Source organism: Camelus ferus, chromosome 31 (assembly GCF_009834535.1).
Source record: "Camelus ferus isolate YT-003-E chromosome 31, BCGSAC_Cfer_1.0, whole genome shotgun sequence".
Taxonomy (NCBI): domain Eukaryota; kingdom Metazoa; phylum Chordata; class Mammalia; order Artiodactyla; family Camelidae; genus Camelus; species Camelus ferus.
This window is the reverse complement of record NC_045726.1, coordinates 5,646,259-5,672,174: the sequence shown is the minus strand read 5'-3', so window position 1 is coordinate 5,672,174 and position 25,916 is coordinate 5,646,259. Positions and strand designations below refer to the sequence as shown.

The window sequence follows — 25,916 nt, the reverse complement described above, 5'->3', positions numbered from 1 at the left end:
TAGTAGTTTGTATCTGCTAATCCGAACTCCTAATTTATCCTTCCCCCACCCCCTTTCCCCTTTGGTAACCATTGTTTGTTTCCTAGGATCTGAGTCTGTTTTTGTTTTGTAAATAAGTTCATTTGTGACTTTTTTTTAATTTCACATATAAGTAATATCATACGATATTTTTCTTTCTCTGACTTACTTCACTTAGTATGATCATCTCTAGGTCCATCCATGTTGCTGCAAATGGCATTGTTTCATTCATTTTTATGGCTGAGTAATACTCCATTATATATATGTATATATATTATATATTATATATATATACACACACACCGTATCTTCTTTTTCCAATCTTCTGTTGATGGACATTTAGGTTGTTTCCATGTCTTGGCTGTTGTAAATAGATCAGCTGACATTTTAAGTGGTGACATTTTAAATTTCCCCAAAAAGATTTACACCATTTTTGTCTGTAATTTGCCTGTGAGATATGTGGGGGGGTGTGTGTACATGCACTTGTGTGAGAGACACTGAAATATATTTATTAGGAATATACTTTGTAAATTAAACAGACAATAAAATTAATTATTTTATCAATCATTATTAATTAAGTAATTAAATATACGGAAGTAGAGTTGACATACAACATCATGTTTAGTTTCAAGGGTATAACGTAGTGATTCGACATTTAAATACGTTACAAAACCATCACAATAGGTGTACGTGTGTATGTGTGTGTGTGTATGTGTGTGTGTGATATGTGTATGTATGTGATAGTGTATGTGCATGTATACGTATGTGTGTGTTTGTGTGTGTGTATACATATCACATCTTCATTCTCCACCTAACCAGAGACACCTAGGTCACTTTACCATCTTGACCACTGTGAGCAATGCTGCAGTGAGCATAAGGATGCAAGTGTCTTTTCAAATTAGTATTTCTGTTTTCTTCAGATAAACACCCACGGGGGGAGGTGAATCAGCGTCTCCTCACTCTGCCATCTTGATCCCCTCTCTCTAGAGTTATTTGTAGTTACCAACTCCAAATGTACCTTGATCCTTTTTCATAAGAACAGCTGACAATTGGTCACAAAGTGTAATTATTCTGCTTTATAAAGCCTAATTTCACGACCACATGGAAAAGGATGATTATAAAAGGCGTAGTCACCGAGGATAAGAGAAACCTTAGTTCAGGTCTAAGGAAATGGCAGGCATCCAGTGCTCTAAGCACTTGAAAAGGCGATAATTGAAAGATCACAGAGTTACCATTTGATCTATTTTATTTAAAGTTGCTATCTCTTAACCACCTGGAAAGGGGGTGTGGTAGTTAATTTAAGGACAGAAAAGGGGAGACATCCTAAAATGATCAAAGAAAAGCTGATGTTTTTGCCAGATGGGCCATGTGTCCATTCAGAAGAATTAACAGTCTGTATTTAAATGCCAAGAATAGAGGTTTTTATAAGGTCTATGTTTCACGGAAATTTTAATTGAATAATTAGTCAAAATTCTAAACTGGGGACTGACATGATGATTGTACTCACATAACTGAGGGCACTGGATGCTTTTAAATTAGATTGTGATCTGATTTTCTCTTTGATTTTCTGAATGATTGATTACAGTACATTCAATTGCAATGGGTGTTAATCCTTGCTATGACCTGGTCCCCTGTACTGAAGTTCCCACGGTTTCTACTTTGTTTTTCTATTTACTGTCATCAGTGCTGACAGTTTTTATAACATTACATTACTCAGTTCTTTTGGCCCTGATTAGCAGTTGCCAAATCTAAACTGAATACATTTTTCCCCGTGTCAGTAACATTTGATTCTTTTCCTGAAGCCCACGTGGTTTTTAATAGCTAACTTAACCAACTGCACAACACATGAAATAGTTTTGATTATTCTTCTTAGCAAAGAGAAACATAGCCTCTGGGTATTAAGGAAACAGTGTGATGCAGTCACGACAGTTAATATCGACGGGTTAATTGCACGTTGTCAGGCTTCCTCTCCGGGGGGCGCTTGTCTTCAGCCAAACAGACACAAAATATGATCGTGTTTAAGGAAGTGAAAATAACCATGAGGGCAATTTACTTATCTGCCATCATTGGAAAATGAAAAGGTTTTCCTTAATAAAGTTTTTTTTTGCACATTTCTGCAAAAGATGGCTTTTCCAGAAAACTGAATTTTAAGCCTTTAAATACTAACTTCAAACTTTATAACTGATTTTATGGATATTTAAATAACATGTTTCATCTACTTTTTTTTTTTTTTTGCCGTTTTAACCAGAGAAACCGAACATAATTTAATCTTTACTTGATAACTGAGGATCAAAAACATGAATAAAAATTATTCTAAGCTTCTGCGATTGAAGGACCTCGGAGGCTAGAAAGTCTTAGATTGTTTGTGCTGCGATGAACTTGGCCATAACGTGCAGGAACTTAAGAGCACCGGCTACACTTTGGTTAAAGAACTGGGGAGTCAGACATTACCCACGTGGGCTTTAGCTTTTAATTCAATCTTCTCAGCAAGTTATTTCTTTTTTAATACTGAAGTATAATCAGTGTACAATGTTGTATCAGTTTCTGGTGTACAGCATAATAGTTCAGTCATACATATACATACATATATTTGTTTTCATACTCTTTTTCACCATAAGTTACTACAAGACATCGAATGTAGTTCCCTGTGCTGTACAGTAGAAACTTGTTGTTTATCTATTTTTTATATAGTAGTTAGTATCTGCAAATCTTGAACTCCCAATTTATCCCTTCCCACCTCCTTCCATCTCATAACCATAAGTTTGTTTTCTATGTCTGTGAGTCTGTTTCTGTTTTGTAAATAAGTTCATTTGCATCTTTTTTTAAGATTCCATATATAAGTGATCTCATATGATATTTTTCTTTCTCTTTCTGGCTTTCTTCACTTAGAATGATGATCTCCAAGTCTATCCATGTTGTTGCAAATGGCATTATTTTATTCTTTTTTATGGCTGAGTAGTATTTCATTGTATAAATACACCACAGCTTCTTTATCCAGTCATCTGTTGATGGACATTTAGGTTGCTTCCATGTCTTGGCTATTGTAAATAGTGCTGTGAAGATTGGGGTGCATGTGTCTTTTCGAATTAAAGTTCCAGAAAGAACTTTAATTTGCAGCAAGTTTTGATTGTGGAAGTCATGACAACCCACCCAGCACGTTAGAGGAACAGGCATTCACATGTAGGAAAGACATTTCTTATCCACCTTAATGTAGTGGAGGCTTACAAAGCCCAGACCAGAGCAGGAGCTGTAGGGAATGCCTGGGCAGGTCTGCATTCCGGGAGAGCGTCCTTTATCAAAGCTCTCATCCTCCTCAGATTAGAGGAGCAGGAAGCGCTCTAGCATGGCTAGCAGACACGCCAACATGGGATTCACGTTGTTGCAGAGAGTTTCTGTGTCTTTAAGCAATTACGGCCAGAGGGACCAGATTTTCGGTAATTAAAGTACAAGATCTGATACTAGAGAGTTAACAGGGTTTATGAAAGCAAATCAGGCTGTTTCAGAGATGTGAGTCCTGTGGCAGAGGGAACCACGGAGGAGAAAGAGAAGTGCCCCAGATCGATGCTGACCCCTCAGCAGTCATTTGAGCCATGGTCTTCACCAATTGCATAGAGAGGAATTCAAATACCACACTAGAGGCATAATTACGTATTTCTGTTTGTTGTCATCCATCGCTCCTCTATGGAAATCACACACTGCGATCCCGCAGCTCACTACTTCGCAGCATAAACGATCTAAGACTTTCTAGCCTCTTAGGTCCTTAAATCACAGAAGGTTAGAATAATTTGTCTTGAGTTTCACTCTATGGTGGGGTCTTCTGTTCCGTTTTAGAATTTTAAAATGCTATCAGATGCCTGGGTGCGTTCGTGTCATCGTCTATGTGACACGTGAGTGGTGTGCTACGAGTGAGTGTTTGCATCATGTGCTGGGAAATGCCGCCTCGCTCATTCTGTGGCGTAGGGTTCACTTGATGTCATCTAACACATTTCTTCTTTTTAATATTTCTGCTTGAAAAGTGTCCCTGGAAGAATTTTAAGGAAAACATTTTTTCTTAAGGTGTTTCTTAAAGAAAGAACTCCATCTCAAACACTAAATTAACAGCACAGTTTGCAGGTTGAGATAATTATTTTATAACACAATTAGTTTTTAAGATGAATGTCTCTTTCTGATGTGAGAACATTCTTTTCTTCTTCACTAACTTTATTAAATGATTTTCTCAGATGTCACCCAAAGCAACCTTTGCAAATCTTGCTGACTCATCATACCCCGATTTCTTTCCAAATCCCATCCTAAAGCTGATCACTCCTCCTCTTCCTGACTATCTGCAGTTCAGCCTTTTTAGTTACTTCCATGGCTAAATGTCCAACACGATTCATTTGAACTTTGAGAAGTTTCTCTGATTACAATCGATGCCCAAAGCAGATATATCATATAACTAGGTACATTATTTTATGAAAAAACTTATAAGAAAATGCAAGAACTACAACTGATGACAAATTTGAATTAGCTATTTAGAACTGAGTTAAATTCAGGCTTCCAAACTTCCTTACTTTTTTCTTTTTGTCATGTTCCAAGCAAACACTAGGTGAATTTCATAAAGAAGTTTAACCTAAAAAAAAAAAAAATCCTTGGAGAAGAGAGTCATTTCTGAAAAAAGACAATGACTGGTTTAACAATTTTGTAGTAATTTCTAATTGGACAACAGAATTTCAATTCTTATCTCCACAAACGCTCGGCAATATCTCATTACTTCTAACGCTTTAACTAGATATTTTAATTCTAACATCCCTTTAGGACATGGAATTGGAGCATATCGTATAGATTAATCTGCATGCATCTGTTTCTCCTGCTCTATTTAATTTTCCCACTCGTGTTTTCCCGTGTGCTGAATTTCATTAAAATAGTCCCAACATTTTTTTGCTTCATTAACATGAGTAATTAGAACAATTGAGCAGAGCAGATAATGAAATATAAAGTGCTTCATCCAAATGGATCCAAAGTGGGTGACGAAGGTGGCCGACTGTGAGAGGATCCAGGAAGGGAGAGACAGAGCAGTTTAAAATTCCTCAAGAAAGAGCCATGCCAAAGACTAATAGATTCTGAGAATTCCTGTCATGTTAACGATTTCCACCCAAACCACATCCAAAGTCTTGCTGCTGATTTTCTCTCTACAACTGATGTATCTTCCCTCTTTCTGAAGAGTTCCCGGTAAATTCCTTCCTTTACTGTTTTCCATCAGACAAGGAAAACAAAAGACAAATTCATCAAAAATCATCTACGAAGGCAAACCATTCATCTTCATAACTCTCTGTAACTTGGAACGGGAGGTTTAAATTGATGCCAAAGAATAACTAATTATAAATCAGATGATGACAACATTTGAAACTGGAGCTTCAAATTTATCTGCTATGACTGTTACAAGTAACTAGGCGCGCAATTAGTTTTATCCTATTAGCTCTGCAAAGCTCCAAGAGATAACAATTTATTAAAACTCGATTCATATTCTCTGATCACTTGTAGTGATTACAAAGGCCAGCAGTTGGCCAAACAAAGTTCCTGAAATCAGTGCTAAACTACCTTCAGAAGTGCTTACCTGCACTGCTTTGGTTTGTAGTATTTTATTTTTTCACACTGAAATAAGTAGGTTGTTCAGACCTTTTCTTGGTTAGAAATAATTGTAACCATAACAATATTGTGGGAATTGCACAAATCCTGTAAGTCCAGAAACAGAGAGAGAGCTGAAGGCATCTGACAAAGGATATGAACTGAGGACACGTGTAACCATTTTAGAACTGAATTCATCTCTCAAAGGGGAGACAAAATAGAAACAGCCAACTGTAAAATCTTGAAGAATTATCTGACATGGAAAATTGGATTAAAAATGGAGTGAGCATTATTCTGGGGACACTGATAGCTTTTGACTATATAAAGGCATAAGAATAAATCTGCCCTTGATGCAAACCTAGAGAACATTAAAAATGTATGAACACCACTATTGGAGAATATAGTTAAGAGGAAGAGGCGAGGGATGGCATTATGATTTAGAGCAACATTTGAAACGGACAGAATTACAGTATAAAACTTACAAACGAATCAAAGCATCATTCTATTGTAACTCTACTTTGAAGTTTATTTAAAATAATCTTGTAGAACTTCTTTTTTAAGAAATGCTAGAAAGCTATCGCATCGTCTGTCCAGTCATCTGTTGATGGACATTTAGGCTGCTTCCATGTCTTGGCTACTGTAAATGGTGCTGCTCTGAACACTGGGGTGCAGGTGTCTTTTTGAATTAGAGCTCCCTCCAGATATGTGTCCAGGAGTGAGATTACTGGATCATCGGGTAAGTCTGTTGTTCATTTTTTAAGGAACCTCCATACTGTTCTCCACAGTGGCTGCACCAAACTACATTCCCACCAGCAGTGCAGGAAGGCTCTGTTCTCTCCGCAGCCTCTCCAGCATGTCACGTACTTGTTATTGCCTTTGGTTTCTCTCCTGTCTTCACTCCCTCACCATGCTTCCTGGGAACCACATCCTAAATAACTACTCATAACAAATCCTTTTATCGGGGCTCTCTCTTGAGAGAACCCAAACTGAGAACCATTTTGATTAACAGGGACAATGTCGGCACTCAAAAAATTAGGTCTGTCTCATTCAATCCCTAATTAAGATTCCAAGCTTAATCAATGTAACATCTGGTTCCTGTATATTAATTTATTAATACAGTACATCTATTCATGTATATTATCCACGTTTGTGAAGAGAAACACTTTTCTTAGTGGGAATATAATGTATTACTTTTATGAGAAATTTAAATAGACTTTATGACCACATCAACATAACAGATGGAAATCTCCACGAGGAATTGTTTGAGAACTTCTCAAAGCATGGGCATGAATAGACCCCAGGTTCACTCCTAGGTCTATGATGTGTTCATGTGTATTGAAGGGAATTGGAAAAAGTAATATTGTATTGAGCCAAGAGCATCTAAACCTCATGGAAAGATCAAAGGAGACACTGGTGCTGAATTCTGAGGTCCGGATAAGAGGACAAGATAGGGAAGCACCCTCTTATCTAGGAGGTCAAATCCAAGAGCAGGATTTGCAGAACCAGGGTGGCATCAAGGTGACAGAAGAGACAAGTGAGGGAACATGAGTGATCTATACTTCAAAGAAAGCCTTGGGCAGCATACCTTCAGGGATCTGCCTGACTTGGTGGAAGCAGGAACATGTGGGGGGTGTGCAGTGAAGAGGCTGAGAGTAACAGGACCTGTTAGTCATGGAATCCAAGTTTCAGAAGACAAAACAGAAGGGTTCAGGTGGGAGGAGAGAGGTGGGTGGTCAGGGGCTACAGGAGAAGACGAAGCTTGCAAAGGTCTGGACGTTGGATGTAGACCAAGACTCTCAGATATGAGACAGAGTGAGAGCACTCGGAACTCCTTGCAGCAATGGTACAGGCTCGTGATCACAAGTGAGACCCCAAACCTTGCCAACCCTACAGCTCTCTCCAAGCTTTTCTCTGGGTCAGCAGGGACAGGAGGAGGTGGCAGGAGGGTTGAAGGTCCCATCAGCCATGATTGCCCCATTGGGCAAGCCCTGCAGGGGAGCCAGGAGTCCCAGGGATGGGCTGGGTGGGTGGAGGGCGTCGTTTCAATGTGAGACTTCTGCTGAGTCTGTCCCTTTGTTTAGTCAATGGCCATTCTTTTGGCGAATCCAGTTTATCTGTGAACAGGAAGGTTCTGATCAAGAAGACCTCATTTTCTGTATTTCCAGACCTACTTGGCCATGACTGTCAAATACACATACACAACATTAAAAGCTCAACAAATTTGTTTTCTGTTCTGTGGCTCTTCAAGGAATATATTGAAGACTCTAAAAGTGCAGGTGAAATAATTGAATACTGGAGTATCTTCCTGATTCCTGTCTTTTGTTTTCTTCCCAAGGGCATAAACACCCATGGTTCTAAACATCAACACTTGGACAGACTGATGCAGTGATGCAGGACCATCACGATCTACATAATTCCCAGAAGAAAGCTTTCTTCTTTCGCACCATATTCCATAACCAGGCAGACCTTACTGTGAAAACACAAATCTATTACATACTGAGAATTTCAGTAGGAGGGTATGGTACTAATTGGAGACTTTTAAAGATACAGTCAGATGCAAAATTAGGAGACACAACTGCTTCAAACTACAAAACCATGTGCAAAATAATAAGCAGTTTATAGTGCAATAAAAGAGGGCCCAAATGTTGTTTCTAAATGCTTTTCTGAGAGACAGTTTTTCTGGGAAACTGTCATGTTTTCATCACACACATAGGAACCTGTAAAATGAAAATAAAGCTAACATAAATGTCGTCAGAAATGGAAATCAGTGGCTCTTTATTTGTAAACAGTAGCAGGAAGATGAACGTTTTAGATGATTTCAAGACCCGGGAAATGAAATTAGACCATCATTGCTCTCAGTTAAAATGTAACACTATCGCCTCAAAACAAACACTCCATGTCCAGGGAGCCAGTATTAAACCAACTCATTTTCCTATGGTTCAAAGACGTCACAGTCGCCAGACCGCAATCTAATACAGACGGCAAAACAAGAATTAGTCTTCAGCGCCAGCCTCTGCCGCCTCTCTAGAAATAGCACGCACTTGCAGAAAATCGTTTGCCATCCTCCATGCAAAATTTCCTTCATTTAAATCTTCTTATGTTCGAATTTAAACTCTGAGCTGCACTTCCTTTTCAGAGGCAGTTCGTGAGGTCCTTATGGTGTTACCTTCCAAGCCGTCCACCGCTGGGTTTTACAAACTCGGGTGGTTGCACCTTACAGATGGTCACTTCCTTCCTTTTTTCTAGTAAATAATGCAAGAATCTAGAAAAGTTTATTGATGGACACAAGGGCTAATTCAGGAGTGGGATTATGACCTAAGTCAGAAATGAAATTCCAAGGCTTTTCCTACTTCCTCACATCTAGGGGAAGCCTCAGGGAAGTACAGTTTCCTTCTCCTCCGGGCACTGTTGCTGGAAGGTATGTTGGTGGCAGCTACGCTGTCCTGGGAACCGGCGACAGGACACAGGTCGCCTGCAGTGGAGGGCGGACCCAGCAGAAGCCCCTGGGAATCAGCCAGGGCCGCTGGAGGGAGCCAGTCCTAAAACCTCCTCAGCCCCCTCTTCCAGTTTTATGAATCTGTACATGTTTCGCTTCAAAAAGTTTGTGACACTTTCATGTTTTGGTTTGTCTGTCTCTCTGTTTGCTTTTCGAACTTGAGGTTGAAAGTACCTTAGCAGACACAGACGTCCGGCTGCATGATTCAGTACCACCTCCAAATGATTCCTTAGTAAAACAATACGCCCATGAGAAGTAAAAGGAGAGAAACCTAATTTTACTACTAAACTGTGAGGAGCTCACTTGTGAGCCCTCCAAAGTCACATGTTGAAGTCCCCGCCCTCCTTCAGGCAGAATGTGACAGAATGCGAGGCCCCTGAATGGGGCCACTAAGACCTTCAGCGTTGACCCTGCTACAGCCTGATTGGTATCCTTATAAGAAAAGGAAATCAGGACACACAGAGAGACCCAGGGATGTGTGAGTGTAGAGAGGACCCTGTGAAGAGGCAGCAAGAGGGTAGGCCGCTGCAAGTCACGGAGAGACCCCAGAGGACCCCAGCCCCGCCAGCACCTTGGTTTTGACTCACCGTGTCCACACTTGCGAGCCAACTCCTTAAGATAAATCTCTTTCTTTCTCTCTCTGAATCTATCTATCCATCCATCCATCCATCCATCCATAGGTGCATACACACACATCTTGCTGGTCACCCAGACTAAACAGCACGCACTTCTCACGCACCGGCATTGAAGTCAGGAACATGACTGTACCCACTGAAGTCAAATATGTTACGGAGTCTCTTGGTTTTGTTCTCTATTCAGTCATTCACAAGACACCCATGTAACCTCTCTCATGAGGTGGACAGCCTTGAGACAAGAACCCCTGTTTGCACTAGGATGTGGCCAGCCCTCTGCCTCGTTCTCAAGAAAACTCCCTTGATGATATACTCACAGAATTCAAACATCACATAAAAATGCTAAGGGCCCCGGTCTTGCTTCGTATTCCTGCGGGAGACAATGTCAGGGTGGGAACCTTGTCCTGACTTCTTCCTCTGAGAGGTGCTGCCCGTGATTATGCGTCAGAGCCTAGAGACAGGGCCCCCATTGATCTCTGTCTCCATCTCTGTCTGCCTGTCTCTCTGTCTCTCCCACGTTCATCCCTTAAGATGCAGATTTGGGCTAATATTTGCATTCCTTGTGAGAGAAAATCTATTTCTCTTCACTAAATGACTTGGGTGGGTTGAGAGTCTCTCTAGAGGTTCAACAATCTGCACAGACTGGATTCCATTCAAGGGGACAAGCAGGGAAGCATGGAGCTGGTGGCGGGGCTGCCTGCTCTTCAGGGCCTCCCGACACAGGTCCAATGAGGCACGACTCACGCCGGGGGGCTGGGGAGTCTATGAAAGTCATTTGCACACACCCTCAAACACACTCTCCAAGGGCGCAGTTAAGTGAGCAGCAGGAGGAGGTCCGTGCGGGGCATCCCGTGCTGGCAGGGAGGATCAGGTGCCCTCTGCAGAGAAGCACAGCCCGTCTCTGCTGGCCCTCCCCTCCTCCAGCCGGGGCCCCGAAGGCCTGCAGTGACCTCGAGCCAGCGAGGAGGGGTGTGCTCCCGCCTAACCAGAGATGCCTTCCTAGCTCAGGCTGCATGTCTGTAAACCACGCTAGTAATCATCTGAGACAAAGGAGACCAGATGTCCCTTAAATACAGTACAATAACACTCTAAAGGAAACAATGTCATCATTACAAATGTTAATCACGCCACCACTCACAGTGACATCTCGGAACATCCCTTTCTTGCACCCACACACAGAGCCTTGCGTTCAGTTATAATTTTAGTACCTCAACCAGGAAACTGTTACCAACATACTGCAAACACGAAGGAACCTGAGCGGTCGTGGGGTGAGAGCCCTAATGTGGCTGAGTCCCTAAGTCCGCCAGGAATCTGGCTGATAAAGCACTGGCCCGTGAAATAGCATCACCACAGCAAAGGGGGTCAAGGGCACGCGAACGTGTTACGGCTCAGGTTCAGAGCTCGGGAAACGGAGCTACTGCTTTTGAAATGCCCATTAGGTAATAATTTATGTATTTAGGAGTTGCGCCCACTTCTACAGAATTTTTCCAGATGCCAAATAAAGCATAACATGAGAAGATACACAGCTTTATTCCTCCTAATAAAGATGCGTATCGCTTCTGCCAAGAAGCACCCACTTAATGGGAAAAGGACTGATTCAAGTGTATGGGCTGTTAATTTTCTGTGGATGTCAGCAAGCTGGACAGAGGGACACCAGGGGTGAGCCTGTGGGAGGCCATTTAAAGGACCATATAAAGCGAATCTTAATAGAAAATGAAAATTTCATGCCCCAGTGGCAGGGTTGGATTAGCTTTTTCTCTGTGCAATGGTTGTAAGTGCCACATTATCTATTCTTTTCAATGTTATTCAAGGTATTTGAAAAAATGTCTAACGTGTAGTACATGATACATAACTTTTCTCAATTGCTGTCATTACTTTAAATGATTCCATCAGCTTCCATTGTCACATCTCCCTGTTTTTCTGATGATAAGGCTAACAGGATGTTATTCAACATTAAACGTTTGAAATAAATAATAAACTGAAATTTCTTCACCTGCCACAGGAAACTGCTCTAAAAGGTTATGTTCCCATGTTTCTCCACTCATATCTGAATATATTCTTTCTGAGAACAGGAAAGACCATACACAGACCTCTTCCACTGACTTCTGCCACATACTGGGGTATATTAGGTACTGTTCTGTGTCAGAACATTTAAAAATATATTATTTTTAATTATTAGTATTATTACACTGCAGGAATATATCCATGGCTTATGTGACATTCTCTATAGAAAAACCTATTTTTAGGTTTTCTTCAGTTTTGGGTAAAACAAACAATGCTGCCTTGAATCTAATTAGACATTATCTTTTATTCACTGGTAGGCATGTTTTTAACGCCTCGGAGTAGAAATGCCAGGTCAAAATAAATGAATATTTACACTTTTACACTGTAAAATTTCCATCCAGAAGGAGCAAATGTCAAAATCTGACCTCAGTTCCAGGCAGGTTTTACTTTCCTTTGTATTCCTGTTACACAGCCTCTCATTACACACATTTTGATCCCTAAAAACAAGACGCCTCACACACAAGTCTTCCTGATTCCACACCTCTCCACACATGGAAGAATGAGTACTTTGTCATCCCCTTGGTAAAAATGGGGATGATCGATCATTTTCTAAAATTTTACTAATTCAGAAAAAAGCTGTTTTTCAGCCTTCTAATTTGTTTTTAACCTCTGGATTTCCTGGAGACTGGATTTATTTTTTTTAATAATTTTTAATGATATGATTGTTTAGCCTGTCATATTCTTGGTGGTTATTTTGGAAATTTTTTTAATATTTTTAATGAAATGATTGTTTAGCCTGTCACATTCTTGGTGGTTATTTTGGAATTTTTTTTAATAATTTTTAATGAAATGATTGTTTAGCCTGTCATATTCTTGGTGGTTATTTTGGAAATATTTTTTTCCAAGTGAATTTTCAGTTGCATTGCTGGTATTATTTCCCCCCGCTGCATTGTTCTCTCCAATTCTGTTTTATTCTAATTTTAATTTATTTATTAATTTTAATAAATTAAATTTTAATTTATTAACTCCCATCTATTTATCTTGCGTCTCCCTTTAACTCTGAATCCTCTGATTGTAAATAAATCAGTTTCACTACTGGCTGGGACACTCTTCTCTGTTTTTCCTATTTTTTTTATTGCAGTCACAACAAAACAACAAAAAGCCTTTTTTAATGTGCTGGTGGACTATCCAAATGCTCTGTGCAGCCCTCATCTAGCCAGCAAATGGAACAGCACAGCCTCACCGCTCCAGGAAAAACAGCTGCTGAAATATTGATCTGGCCAATGAGATTTTTTTTTAATTGAAGTCTAGTCAGTTTACAACATTGAGTCAATTTCTGGTGCACAGCACAATGTTTCAGTCATACATACACATACATATATTCGTTTTCATATTCTTTTTCATCCTAGGTTACTAAAAGATAGTGAGTACAGTTTTGACTGAACTTCACCTGATTTGGGTCCTTTCCAGGCTGGTTCACCTACTTGTCAGGTAAGACCCCTGAGAGCTCTCTGCTCCACACTGAGCAGTGACTGAGCCTCACCCCGTCAGTCTGCGTGGGGTTCAAACTCCTGATGTCACCTCCGTGCGTTACCCTCGGACATCCTAGCCTGTCCTGATTGACACAAATTCTTCCAATCACCGTACATGGTTTAATCTGTTGAGAAAAAATCAGGAATGCTGTACTTTTTATCTTCAATCTCTAGAAAATTTCAAAGAAACAGCATCTCCCAACCTCACCACCAAAATTTCACGAGACTTTGTACCATTCTCTCATCTACTGATCAATGCTTTAGTGTATTTATCCCTATGTTTTTAAGTCTTTTCCCTTATTATTTCTCTTTTCATAGATAGATATATAGACAGACAGATTAGGTAGATAAATAGACAGAGATAGTTAGATAGATAGATAGATAGATAGATAGATAGATAGATAGATAGATAGACAGACAGACAGACTAGATAGATAGATAGACAGATAGGCAGATTAGATAGATATAGACAGACAGACAGACTAGATAGACAGATAGACAGACAGACTAGACAGATAGACAGATTAGATAGACTGACAGATAGATACACAGATAGACAGACACACAGACAGACACTTCTCCAAGTTTTCTATTCTCTCATTGCTTCCCCTTTGCCTTCTTTTGTTCTGTGAGAGTCCATTTACTCTTTTTCTTTCATAATGTTGACTGTCACCCTGATGTAGACATTACTCACATATACATCTTTAGCCCAAATAATCTTTCTTATTTCCCTGACCTCTAATTTGAATTCACCGATCTATCAACACTAAATGGATGCTCAGTTAACCATTTGGCTTAATGAGACGAGGATGGCATGGAGACAATTAACCTATTATTACCAAGTTACTGCCTGGCTTCTTCACTGCCCATTGACCTGAAGAGGAGCAGAACCCACCACCCCAAGATATGTCTCTTTGGCATAAAGCTTATTTTGAGCTGATTATCTTTAAGACACAGCAGACACAGGAGAAGCTATCAAAACCCAGACGTTACCCCTTTTGTAAGAGACATTTACACTTATAAGGGACATCTCCATTTGGAAGGCTGTCACCCTCTCCGTACTAGGAAGAGGAGGTGACTCTGAATCTCTGGAAACTCTCATCAGAGGAGAAGGTACTAATTCAAACCTGCATAACAGCCATGCTTCTGTTTACGTTGTGCTTTGTCTGAAAACCTCCCACAACTCCTCCCCAGACTCCTCATCTTCCTTTTATCTCTAGTGAAGATGGTATTTAAGGTGACAGCTTGGATCATTTCAGAGGGAGTTAGTTTCAGTTTTCCTGGGTGTCTCCCATGCAGACGGGAGGTACACATGGTCTCAAGCTTAAAAACCTTTTCTCCTATGAATCTGCCTTTTTATTACAGAGGTGTCTCTGCCAAGAACCTAGAAGGGCAGAGGGAAAGTTATTTTTCCTGGTCCACAGACAACAGAATCCGTTTCACACAGTTAGTGACCCATCAGCCCCACACGGTCCTCATGTGCTCATTCGGTCATTCTGTGGCCTGACAGTGTTGGATGGAAGTTCTCCACATAGTTGAATCAAAACGTGTGTTCCCAGCACTGCCAACAGGTTCTCATTCTGTCCCTTGACCCACAGAAAAGGTTAATCACTTTATCACATGATGAATCTTGAGACATTGGGAGAAGATCTGTGCTTTCCACGCTGTGAATGACCCCACACACAGCTCTTCTCCTGATAAAAGATAGATAGATAGATAGATAGGCAGACCGACCGACCTCCTTTGACTCTCAGGGGTTCATACACATTTATACATCCCATGTTTTGAGTCCTGCAGCAGACTTCAGTCACTGCAGTGAAAGCAGGCAGAACAACCCAATTTCGTCCCTGGCAGTGAAGGTGTATCCTTTGATACACACGGGACTGAAACCCTCGGCCTCTCCCCTGGCCTCAGCACCCTCGACGCCTCCATTTGTCACGTGTATTTCTGCTTTCACTCCCGTGTGGCAGGTAGCATGGCTGGTTCCCTTCTCTCTCTTCAACATCATTTTAAAACAGGGTGTGGATTTCAGACAACACACGATGACAACCTGCTAGCTACGTGGTTAGAGTTTCTTGAGATACACTCGAGTTTAGTTTTAAGCAGAAAAGTCTCCTGAAGGGTGTGGTTATGATGCCACAGTCACGAGGACGGCAGAAACTCTCAGGGGAAAACTCGCCCCAGTGTGGGTGACAGGGCTGTCATCTCCTTCAGGATGACACTTCATCAGGGACGAGGGACAAATGGTGAAATGCTGTGGGTTTCATTCCAGCACAAAACCCAGAGTCGGTGCGTTGCACCTACAGGGCCGACCGAACCCCAGCACGAGGCCGAGGCCGTAACCCAGGGAACGGGAGCGCGCCCTCCTAGCGTAGGGCTACATGTGCCTACAGGTGACAGTTAGATATTCTGGGTTGGGTGGGGGGAAGAAGTGGAGACAAAAAACAGAGTATTATTCTTTTCAGGGAAATCTAGAAGGAATATAGAATATAAAGAAACGGCAAATGAGTCAGAACAATACCAGACGGTAGCAAAGGAGTGGCTGTAAGAGCCACTGAGCACGGGTTTGGAAACACAACGGCACGTTAGAAAGCAGCTGACAATTAAAGTGAGCGAGCGTCTAAAGGTGCGGCGTGGGGCTGTTTGTCACCCAGCACTTTCTTAAGACAACATGTTCCTGAAAGCAGATCCTCACCAACGTAGTCTATCAGGAATGTCCCTTCCATTGACATAAATTAGCTTCACCTAGCGCCCAGTAAAACCTTAGGCTCCTAAATGACTTACTGTCTGGTTTCTACAACAATGAATAATTTTCTCAAAAGTACATGGTAAACTCCCTTAGGAAAAAGTTATTTTCAGCAAGATTTTGTTCGGGGGAAAAATAGGTGTCTTAAAAAAAAAGAATCGTTTTAGTAGCTTGTAAGAAGCACAGATCTGCATGGCACGCTGAATCAGAATGCTGCTTCTTCCTTTAACAATGGTAAATTGTTCCAGCTCCGAGGCAGAGTAAAAAGTTCTTCCAAAAGGGACACTGCGGTTACAAGCATATGTGTTCAAAGGTACTTACTATCACCTGCTTTGCACTGGTCCCCTAAGAACTTGACTGAGTTGTGCCTTTGAAGGAAACTGAGTGTCCTTTATGCAAGTGAACCTGGTACGGCTAACATGAAGATGATCAACGGAGGAGCCGCTGTAATTTGGGACTGAATCAATCTTACCATATGCCAAGTCAGAAAACCTATTCAGGATTAGGGGACACAATTTAGGAAGAATAAAAAGAAAAAAAAAAAGCCAACATTATGCCTCAGGTTCTTTTGTTAGTAAGTTGAATTGAAGCCTTTTAGGATTATTTCAGGAACACGCATGCAGATTGAAACAGCATCAATTTAATTGGCAGCCAATTCAGTGTTTCCCATTAGACAGACATCCAAGCCATGAATTGCAATGAGAATTGAATTTGTTTCAGAGCCAGTAATATCTGATCTAAAAATGCTGTCATGGGAAAAGAGTAATTCTTGCCCACAAAAGAGAAATCCTCTGTCATAATTGTTTTATTCCCACCTCCCCAGCTACTGAAGAGGTCGCCTTCCATCAGTTGATAACAAACGTTTATTTTTATAGATAGTCCTTTACTTTGTCAATTACAAAGCTTTGTTATTGATATAAGATCGTACTACTATTTTCTTATTTTTTTAATTCCTTACTCCTTCAAATATTCACTAAAAATATAAACTATAGGAGAGAATTTGGCTCACATGTGAAATACCGGTGAAAAAGAGAAGAGATCAAATCCACCTTTTGGTCCAGAAGCAGATTACAAATAACTAGGTGCCGGTACTCAGCCCCTGCACATACTAATTCCTCATCTATTCTTTAGTTCCCTTCTGGACTTTTAAATGAGGATCCAGGCCAAAAAAAAAAAAAAAAAAAAAAAGCTTCTTTTCACATCAATTCTGTGGTCTCTTAATCAAGATAGCAAGGGACCCTGTGCAAGCTACACAAGATACACAAGACTCAATATTTGTTAGTTTGAGTTAATTCTTTTACTGTCTCTCAGATTTCTCTTAATTTTTGTGTAGTTCATGACATTTAAAATCAAACTGGAAATACCACAAAAGAAAAAAAAATCCTGGTAAGATTTTGATTGGCACTGTACAGAATACTGGGGTTCAAGGATATTGGGGGAAATAATTAAGGGGAGAAATTTTGGAAAATTAACAGTTTGGGTTCAGCATCTTCCCATTCACACCTCACCTTTATTTGGGTCTTCTTTTTAAAATCGTCAGTAACCCACATAGTTCTTGCACATCTTTTCTTAAATGTCTACAAGTATCTAACATATCTGTTGCTTTGTTAGGAAAGAAATCTTCCTCCTGCGTATCTTAATCCATTTGTGGTGTCCTTTAGGAAGTGTATGAATTTTTGCATATGGCTCTTCTAAGTAGCAACATCGCTGAAATCTCAGTTCTATGAGGGCAAATGAGATTTTGTTTTGTTTTATTTTCTACATAATCCTAAGGTCGGAAAATAAAAATGAAAAATTGTGCTGTGTCTTTTCCAATCTTTATATCTCTTCTTTCTTTTCCTTGTGTTGCACAGGATAAGACACACTTAATGTTACGTTAGTAAATATTACGTTTGGTGTATTTGCTTTAACACATTCAGTAGGGATCACTGGTCAGGTTCACTGAATTGTCTTCCACTCTTAATTTCTCACCTTTGCGTAACATTGAATGCTTTATAAAATACATTTTGTTTCTCTTTTCCTCTGTTACATCTACACACTATACTTGGCTCTTTTCACTATGTGTGACGATTACACTGCACCTTTTCACATAGTCGTTTTGTACCCATGTTCATAGTTAAAGTAAGCTTTTAATTTTCTTTACTTTCCACTACATCTGTACAATATGCGTCAAGACTGACTTAAGCACATTAGACAATTAGGGTAGCCTTCTGTCTCCAAACTGACAGGAATTACTTCTAGATTCTGCTATCCTTAAATCCAGATTTCTAGGTGCCTGAAACTTCCTCTTTCCCAGAACCCAGGAGGCTCACACTTTCCATTCCAATTGTTGAGTTGTATTTTCATCCAATTTCCGGTCCTTGGAGATGTATGTTTTATTTTTGGCTGGGCTGTGTCTTTTATATATCGTCTATTGCCGTGACGCATTTCGAAAGGCTTAGGGAGGTGAAGTTATTAACCTCAAAGTATGAATTTACAAAACTTTCTGTACTAAAGCCTTGAAGATTACAAAGTGGAAAAAATGTTGAAAGTAAATTATTTGCTACAATGTTAAAGATATTAATGATGATGGGTAAAAACCACCACCTTTTATGTGCCATGGTACAACTCAGACGTTCTGCCGTTTGAATTGTGTATCAATGTTGTGATGTTCGTATCGTGCGACCCACTTTAGAGATGAGGAAACTTAAGCGAGGCAAGTTTAAGTGACCTGCCTGTTGTCAGAAAACTGGAAAGTAGCAGAGCGGAAATTTGAAAATTTACTTAATTCTAAAGCTGACACATTTTATGTTATGCGATACTACCTCCCTAGGTGTTAAGTGAAAATTAAAAAGATATATCGTATAACCTTATTTCAATGAAAGGTTTTTATTTTGATTCACACATATCCCAGAATGTTTTGTTCTATGTGCCAAGAAATGACCTGCTCTTTTGCAACATGAAATAGCTGGGAGATACTTTTAGTTTTACTTCTTTTCTTTAAATGCCTCTCTGAGCGACATAAAATCGTGATTATTAAAATCCAGTTACAATGAAACTTATCCTTCATCATCAGGGCTGACTCTGGAGGCTTTAAAGTTGTTCCATTTTTGTTTTGTTTCTGCTTCCCAGGTTGAAAGAACTTAGAAAACACTGTCATTAAGTTTTGAGAGTTTGGCTAAAACTCATCCGTGAGCCCATCTGGGACAGAGACTAACTAAATGCTCGTGAAACTGGTCTCTTTGTGTTGGAGGCACAGCTGAACTTCCACCCTCAGGCCCTTCACGTGGGGATGGGACCCTGCCTTGTGCTTGGACCGTGAGCTCAGCAGGTGGGTTACCACACAGACAGTTTGGAGGGGGTGTGCCTCCCACTCTCACTTTTGATGTTTGATGATACAGAACGAATGGAGTCTGAGTACTCGAGCCGGCCACTGGAGGAGAGCCACCAAAGGGACTCACTCAACCAGAATGCCACTGAACTCACGTGGAAGTATTTTCTAGTCACTGAGATTTTTAGGAGTGTTGTAGCAGAAAATATTAATAATTAGCATATATGACTAATTGTATGCCTAGAATATTTAAAAAATAGTAAATGAATACATTATTATCCAATGTTAATTATCTACTTAAATTTTAATGCATATTTTTCTAGGAAAATAATCCATTCCCTGTAGGTTTCCTAGTTTGTTGCGACAGATTTGCCGCCGTAATATAGATTATGTACCCAAAAAATATATTCAAAACATAAAACCATAGACTACTCTGTTTTGTGAATACAGATTTCAAAAAACTGTATTAGAATCCAGGAATGTCTCATAAAAGTTATTTGGAATGGCCAAGCTGAATTTATTCCAGGGAGCTGAAAGTAGCTTAATATCAGAAAATTTAACAATCTGCAGCAGATGCATTGACTATGATAAACTTACTCTGTTGTGGGCTGAGTCATGTGCCCTCAAAATTCATACGCTGGTCCTGATTCCAGGGCTTCTGAATGGGACTGTATTTGGAGACAGGGGCCTTAAAGAGGTAATTAAGTTAAATTGAGCTTATTAGGGTGGACTCTAATCCAATATGGCTGGTGTTCTTATATGAAAATATGAAAAATCAGTACACAGACACACACAGAGGGAAGACGACGTGAAGACGCACAGGGACACCTATAAGCCACGAAGAGAGACCAACCCTGCTGACGCCTTTGATCTTGGACTTCTCACCCACAGAACTGTCAATGGACAAACGTCTGTTATTTAAAGCCACAAGTCTTGAGCACGTTATCATAGCAGCCGGGGCAAACTAGCACCCCGTCCTGCCTCCCCTAATATTTAGACATTCAGGGAAATCATACCATGAATAACTGGGCACATAATTAACTTTCCTGTTCGTTCTTGAGTAATAAGTTGTTCTACAATCACTTTAAGCCACAGCACAAAATCTGGATTAAATAATAAATCCAACATATTAATCAACCTGCTTCAGCTGAAATAAAGACACGCCCCCTGCCCGTTTCTGATGCCCTGAGCCATGACGGGCACCCGTCTTAATTAGACAAAAAAAAAGAGAAAAAAAGAATGCAACTGGCCTTTGCTCTCTCACTGTCTCAGCCGTGTCCTTAATTTCTAGCTGTGGTTTTGAACGTTAGGAGAAGACGGGAGAGGGGGGTTGTTAAGGTGACAGCACTTCTGACTCACGTGGGTAGATTTCATGCTCTTTGGGAGATGCTTAAAAGTGATCTCTTATAAGTATTTTTTCGTGTGTGTTCTTCAGAGGCTGCCGTTCCTGGGGACCTGCCACCAGCAACTTTCACGCTGTGGGTGAAACATTGAGTCCTAAGCCCTGGCCTCATGCTTGGCCCGCATCACGCAGGACGTGTGCTGCTGAAGCCTTTCCTAAATGACTCACATCGATTTCATAAAAAAAAGTCCCCACGTTTCTTGCTCCTGAAAAGTGCTGAGTGTGCAGATGTATCCTGATACAGTCACCACATCCTGCACGACGGCGAGTTCGAGAAATGCTGCATGTTAAGTACTCTTCTAGAAGGCATCACCGACGTTTGTCAGCACATTAAACATGTCAAGTAGACCCAACGTATGTATTGAATTCCTAAACGCCTCTCCCAGATGTATTTCTGCCTGGGAACCACTACAGGCTTAGCCTTTACTGATGCCCTGTGGAAACAGCATTCCATGATGCAGCTGAGAAGGTTGCTGATCCCAGAATATCCATGGACCCTTCAACTTACTGGCTCCCTTGTAACGCGGCAGGGCCAGCCTAGTCACTAGTTAGGTGACTAGTTTTGCTGAAATGGCTGTGAGCAGATGTGACATGAGTCACCTCGGAGCAAAGTCATTTAACAGGGGACGCAGAAACCTTCCTTTTCCCCTCTTAGAGGCCGTGGAGGAAAGAAACACCCTGGATCTTTGAGTCATCACTTGGAAGTGATTGTGCGTGAACCAGAAATTAGATTTCGTCTACAAAGAAACTGAAGTTTTGATTCCAGCGACGTCTAGCCTGACCCGATCAATACATGTGCATTTAGGAAAATACATGGTTTTACAGAATTTGACTTCACTGCATATGGTCTGGCCTCTATTTCTGCGTCTGCTATGGGTAGCCCACAAATGAGAATTAAGGAATGATAACAACTTTCTATTAAGTCCATTTTATAGATGCTCGTTAAAAATCGCTTTTTATATTATTATACTCCAAGTAAATGTGTGCATACGCCAGCTGACAGCTTATTACCTTCCTCCAGTCTCCAAGGAACTCAAAATTTTGACAATCTGAACTGTGTTCCACACACACCTGGGGCATCGTAATTACAGTTACTAATACTTGCTTTCTACGGCTGGACTTTCCAGATTTCAAAATTGAAGAATGACAAAATCAATGAGTTGCCTCAGACAGAGTAAATCCTCTTTAAAAGGGGATCTTTCCTTCCCTGAAATTGTGAATTGATCGTTCTTGTTCTCGGCAGCTCTGACCTTTGCCCTTTTGTCCATCCGGTCAGACAAAATGCCCTTCTTTTGCTTTCTTTTCTCTCGAATGTATCTCAAGTCCTAATTCAGTGGAAATCTCACCCCCGTTCAGCCAACTCTTTAACACAGTCCCAGGAGAGAGATCCAGCCGATGTTCTTACATATTGCTTATATAATTAATTTTAATAGCTTTACTTTGCATGTCTTCTCTTCCCTAAAGGAAAGAACACCACCTCTTACTTCTTCTTTCTGGGCATTCAGCTCTAGGCTCGGAGATGAGAACACAGCAGCCACATAGTAATCCGGGAGCAGAACCATTACGATGGTGGGGAGCGTAGCGTGATTCTTAACAGGGTGTATTCTGGAGTCCGACACCCTGGTGTTAATCCCAGCCCCACCATCTACGACGGATATGACTTGTAGAAAATCATTCACTGAGTCTCCTTGTCCCCAAGGAAGTGATAACAGAGCCTGTCATCAGACTTACTGAGAAGAATGAATGGAATGGCGTAAGCACCACACCTAGCCCGGGGCTCATGCTCGGCGGCGGGGCTGTTTCAGGGGGAATCAGCGATCACTACTGGCATTTCGCACTCAGTATTCCCTTCCCATAGAACACAGACGAGCCAGCTGGTCACCCAGAAAATGTCAATGGGAATAATGTGTGATATTATACAGCCTACAAAGCAATGCATGCAGCAGCCTTGCAGTCAGAGGCTATTGGCAACATTCGTAAAGTGCTGTGGGGGGAGCTCTTACCACCCTAAGGTTCTGTAGGATTGTGTTGCTACTAAAGTTGATGAGTGAAAGATTGTTGCAAAAATTACACACGTTTTCATTCTTTCCTTAGGATGTTGCAAAATTCATTTATCTCTAAGATACCTAATAGAGAAAATACTGTATTTTTGCATGACTGGGACGCTGTGCTGTACACAGAAACTGACACATTGTAACTGACTGTACTTCCATTTAAAAGAAAATACTGTATTAATTATATTACCAAAATATATAATTAAACCTTTATTTCCTATAATTAGGTATCAATGATACTTTCAGTTTTATGAGTTAACTCTAAAGACTTGTTTATAATTTACTGCTTTAAAATTTTTTTTTGTCAAAAGACAAAAATCAAATTCAGAAAGGACCAGCCTGTGTGCAGTAGGGGGCAAGCTATTTTTTTATACGTATCTTATTTGTAAACAACCTTATCACCACCTGGCAGTGTACTGTCTGTATTTTCACTTTTGTGCTTGTGCTGCAGAGAAGTAGGAGGACGGTGAAGGAGACCCCAGGGGAAATGTGGTCACTGAGGCTGGGGCAGAGGTCAGCAGAGCAGGAGCCTCACGCTAAGGGTGTGCAGTAAGGAGATGCCTTCCCGCATGTGGCAGGCTGGTTCCGCTGGTAACAGCTTCTGGAACTGGTTCAATCCCTAATAATGAACAAACAAAAAAAGTCTAACTAAACTGACTGAGAAACGTGTAAGCTACCAGCTTTGTCTGCAAGCCAAAACGTCACAGGCCTTGGAGACTTCTGGGATGCTTGGCATAATGAAAACAGAAAGGACAAGATTACAAAGACAGAATGCCCCATTTTAAGAACGCTTTTACAACAACCTGAAAACGGAAGTCGCTTACCCATGTTTTATTACTTTAGGATAAGACTCTTGGGTTCTCTTGGGTTTGATAAATGAGTTAATATTTGTAAAGCATTTAAAGTAGAACTTGGTACAACATAAGCTCTCTAAACATGTTTTCTATAATAATAATAATAATAATATAATAGTAATAGTAATAATAATGATGATGTGTAATTTATATTATAAACAATTGTTATTATTTATTGAGTATCTGTAATAACCAATCAAAGTGAAAGCACTGGAAAATTTGAGCGCTGTCTCCCCTTAGGTTCTGATGTGGGCTGACTGTCCCTCCGCCCCTTAAATGACGTGTTGAAGGTCTAAGCCCTGGTCCCTACCAAGGTGACCTCACTGGAGAATAGGGCTTTTTCAGATATAATTAGGTCGAGACGAGGTCATTCTGGATCACAGTGGGCCCTAGTCCAAGGCAACTGGTGTCCTTATAAGAAAAGGAAACTGTGGACACAGACAGACACAGGGTGTGATGGCCACATAAAGACGGAGCAGAGAAGGGGATGTGCTACCCAAACCAAGGAGCCAGAAGGTGGGCGCCTCAGGGAGGATCCTCCCTAGGGGCTGGCCCTGCTGACATTCTGATTTTAGATTTCTAGCCTCCAGAGCTCGGAGAGAACGGATTTCTGTTGTCTTAAGCCTCCTGGTCCGTGCTACTTTGTCATGGCAGTCCTAGAGACCCAGACACAGCCTCCTCCACTTTCCTCCAGAGGAAGACACGCCAGGAAATACTGAAGACGAAGCAGTAGAACGAATCAGTACAGGGGAGGGTAGAGCTCAGAGGTAAAGCGCGCTCCAGGCATGCATGAGGTCCAGGGTTCAATCCCCAGTACCTCCATTAAATAAATAGATGAACCCAATTATTCTCCCCAAATTAAAAAAAAAAACAGTATAAAATTGCAAACTTAGAAACCCTAAATCTTATGAGCCTCCCACACACAACTTCCTTTTTCCTGTTGACACTGTGACGTGAGTGAGCCTCGTGTGTGTGTGTGCGTGGTGGGGGCGCGGCGTGAGGCAGCCGAGAAACCGAAATGAAGAGTAACATTTGGTGAGAATAGAATATGCCTAATATTTCTATAAATAGTTTTATGTTTTTGTTAGATTATAACTTTATGTTTCATTAATTTAGAGTGTATTTCATTATTCCTGTAGCAGCTCCCTCTAAAGAGGAAGAAGGCTCAATCATGCTATTTTTCTATTGTGTTATTCAGAGAAATTCTAACCTCCAGAAAGCCCCTGCAAAACGTTACTTCACCAAACAGAACTGGTTATCCCTGCATGAAAAGAAATGAAGATTTCAAATTCCATGATCATGAGCGTTTCTAGGACAGTTTATAGTAAGGTCCAGCCAAACATTCCTCATTTTATAGATAATAGTTTTGCAGTTATGAGAAGTTAATTGTATTAACTCATACTGAGAGTAGATTCAAATCCGAGCAGACTCAAACTGAAACCACTAAAACATTTTCCATTTACTGTGTTGCTTTGAACACTCAGTTTGAAACAAACACAGTTTTTTTAAAATACAGTAAAAGCTTGTGTTTCTATAACTACGTAAAATTTGAAACCATACAATTCCATATACAGTTGATCCTTGAGCAACATGGGTTTGAACTGGGGAGGTCCATTTGTACATAGATTTTTTTCAATACATTTACAAAAATACACAGGTAGAACATTGTGTGCAAGACTTTTACTGAAGTGGACGGCCTATCCTTGTACAGGCAAAGGGAAGGGATAGTTAATATAAAATTAACAATGTGCTAGCTTCTTGACTGTTCTATAAGTTGGCTTTCAAAGAATTGCATTACCATACATCATGCCTCTCACTCTTGTAACTGGAGAAACTGCATATCAGCTTACAATCACAGGTAAGTGATTTTTGTTTAGTGTAACAATGTTTCTAGTATCATTTTATGAATATGATTGTAATACTATATGCCATAAACATTATTAACAAATCATTCAACAGCATATGGGCTAGCCTACGGTGACGCAGCCGTAGTGTTTACGCCAGGGGACCATAAAGAGACCTTCGTGCTGCTGCTTTGTTATCGATGCATGAATCGTTACACCTGGAAATAAAGGTGAATTTTTTCACATGATCTTTTCACTCCTGATGTCTAGTGTCGGTAACACAGGTCACATCCAGGGTGTTTTGTATCAGATAATACTGACGTAGGCACTGACAGATGTTTCATCTTGTAAACAGATGATGGAAACTTACACAATCAGTAAGTACAGCTCAGTCCTCTAAATGTGTTTTCTCTTCTTTAT

At 40.6% G+C, this 25,916-nt stretch overlaps 1 protein-coding gene across 3 annotated transcripts in view; it reads right to left on the bottom strand.

The window, feature by feature from the left end:
* The window catches only part of GALNTL6 (polypeptide N-acetylgalactosaminyltransferase like 6), an 803,528-nt gene that overhangs the window by 645,820 nt on the left and 131,792 nt on the right, over positions 1-25,916 (bottom strand). The window contains exon 1 of one of the 3 annotated variants that reach the window (XM_032470881.1): positions 19,940-20,078. The exons of the other annotated variants lie outside the window; for them this stretch is intronic. The gene's annotated coding sequence lies outside the window, so the exon portion shown is untranslated. Of the gene's footprint in view, positions 1-19,939; positions 20,079-25,916 lie in introns of those variants that run through there. 3 annotated transcript variants of the gene reach the window in all.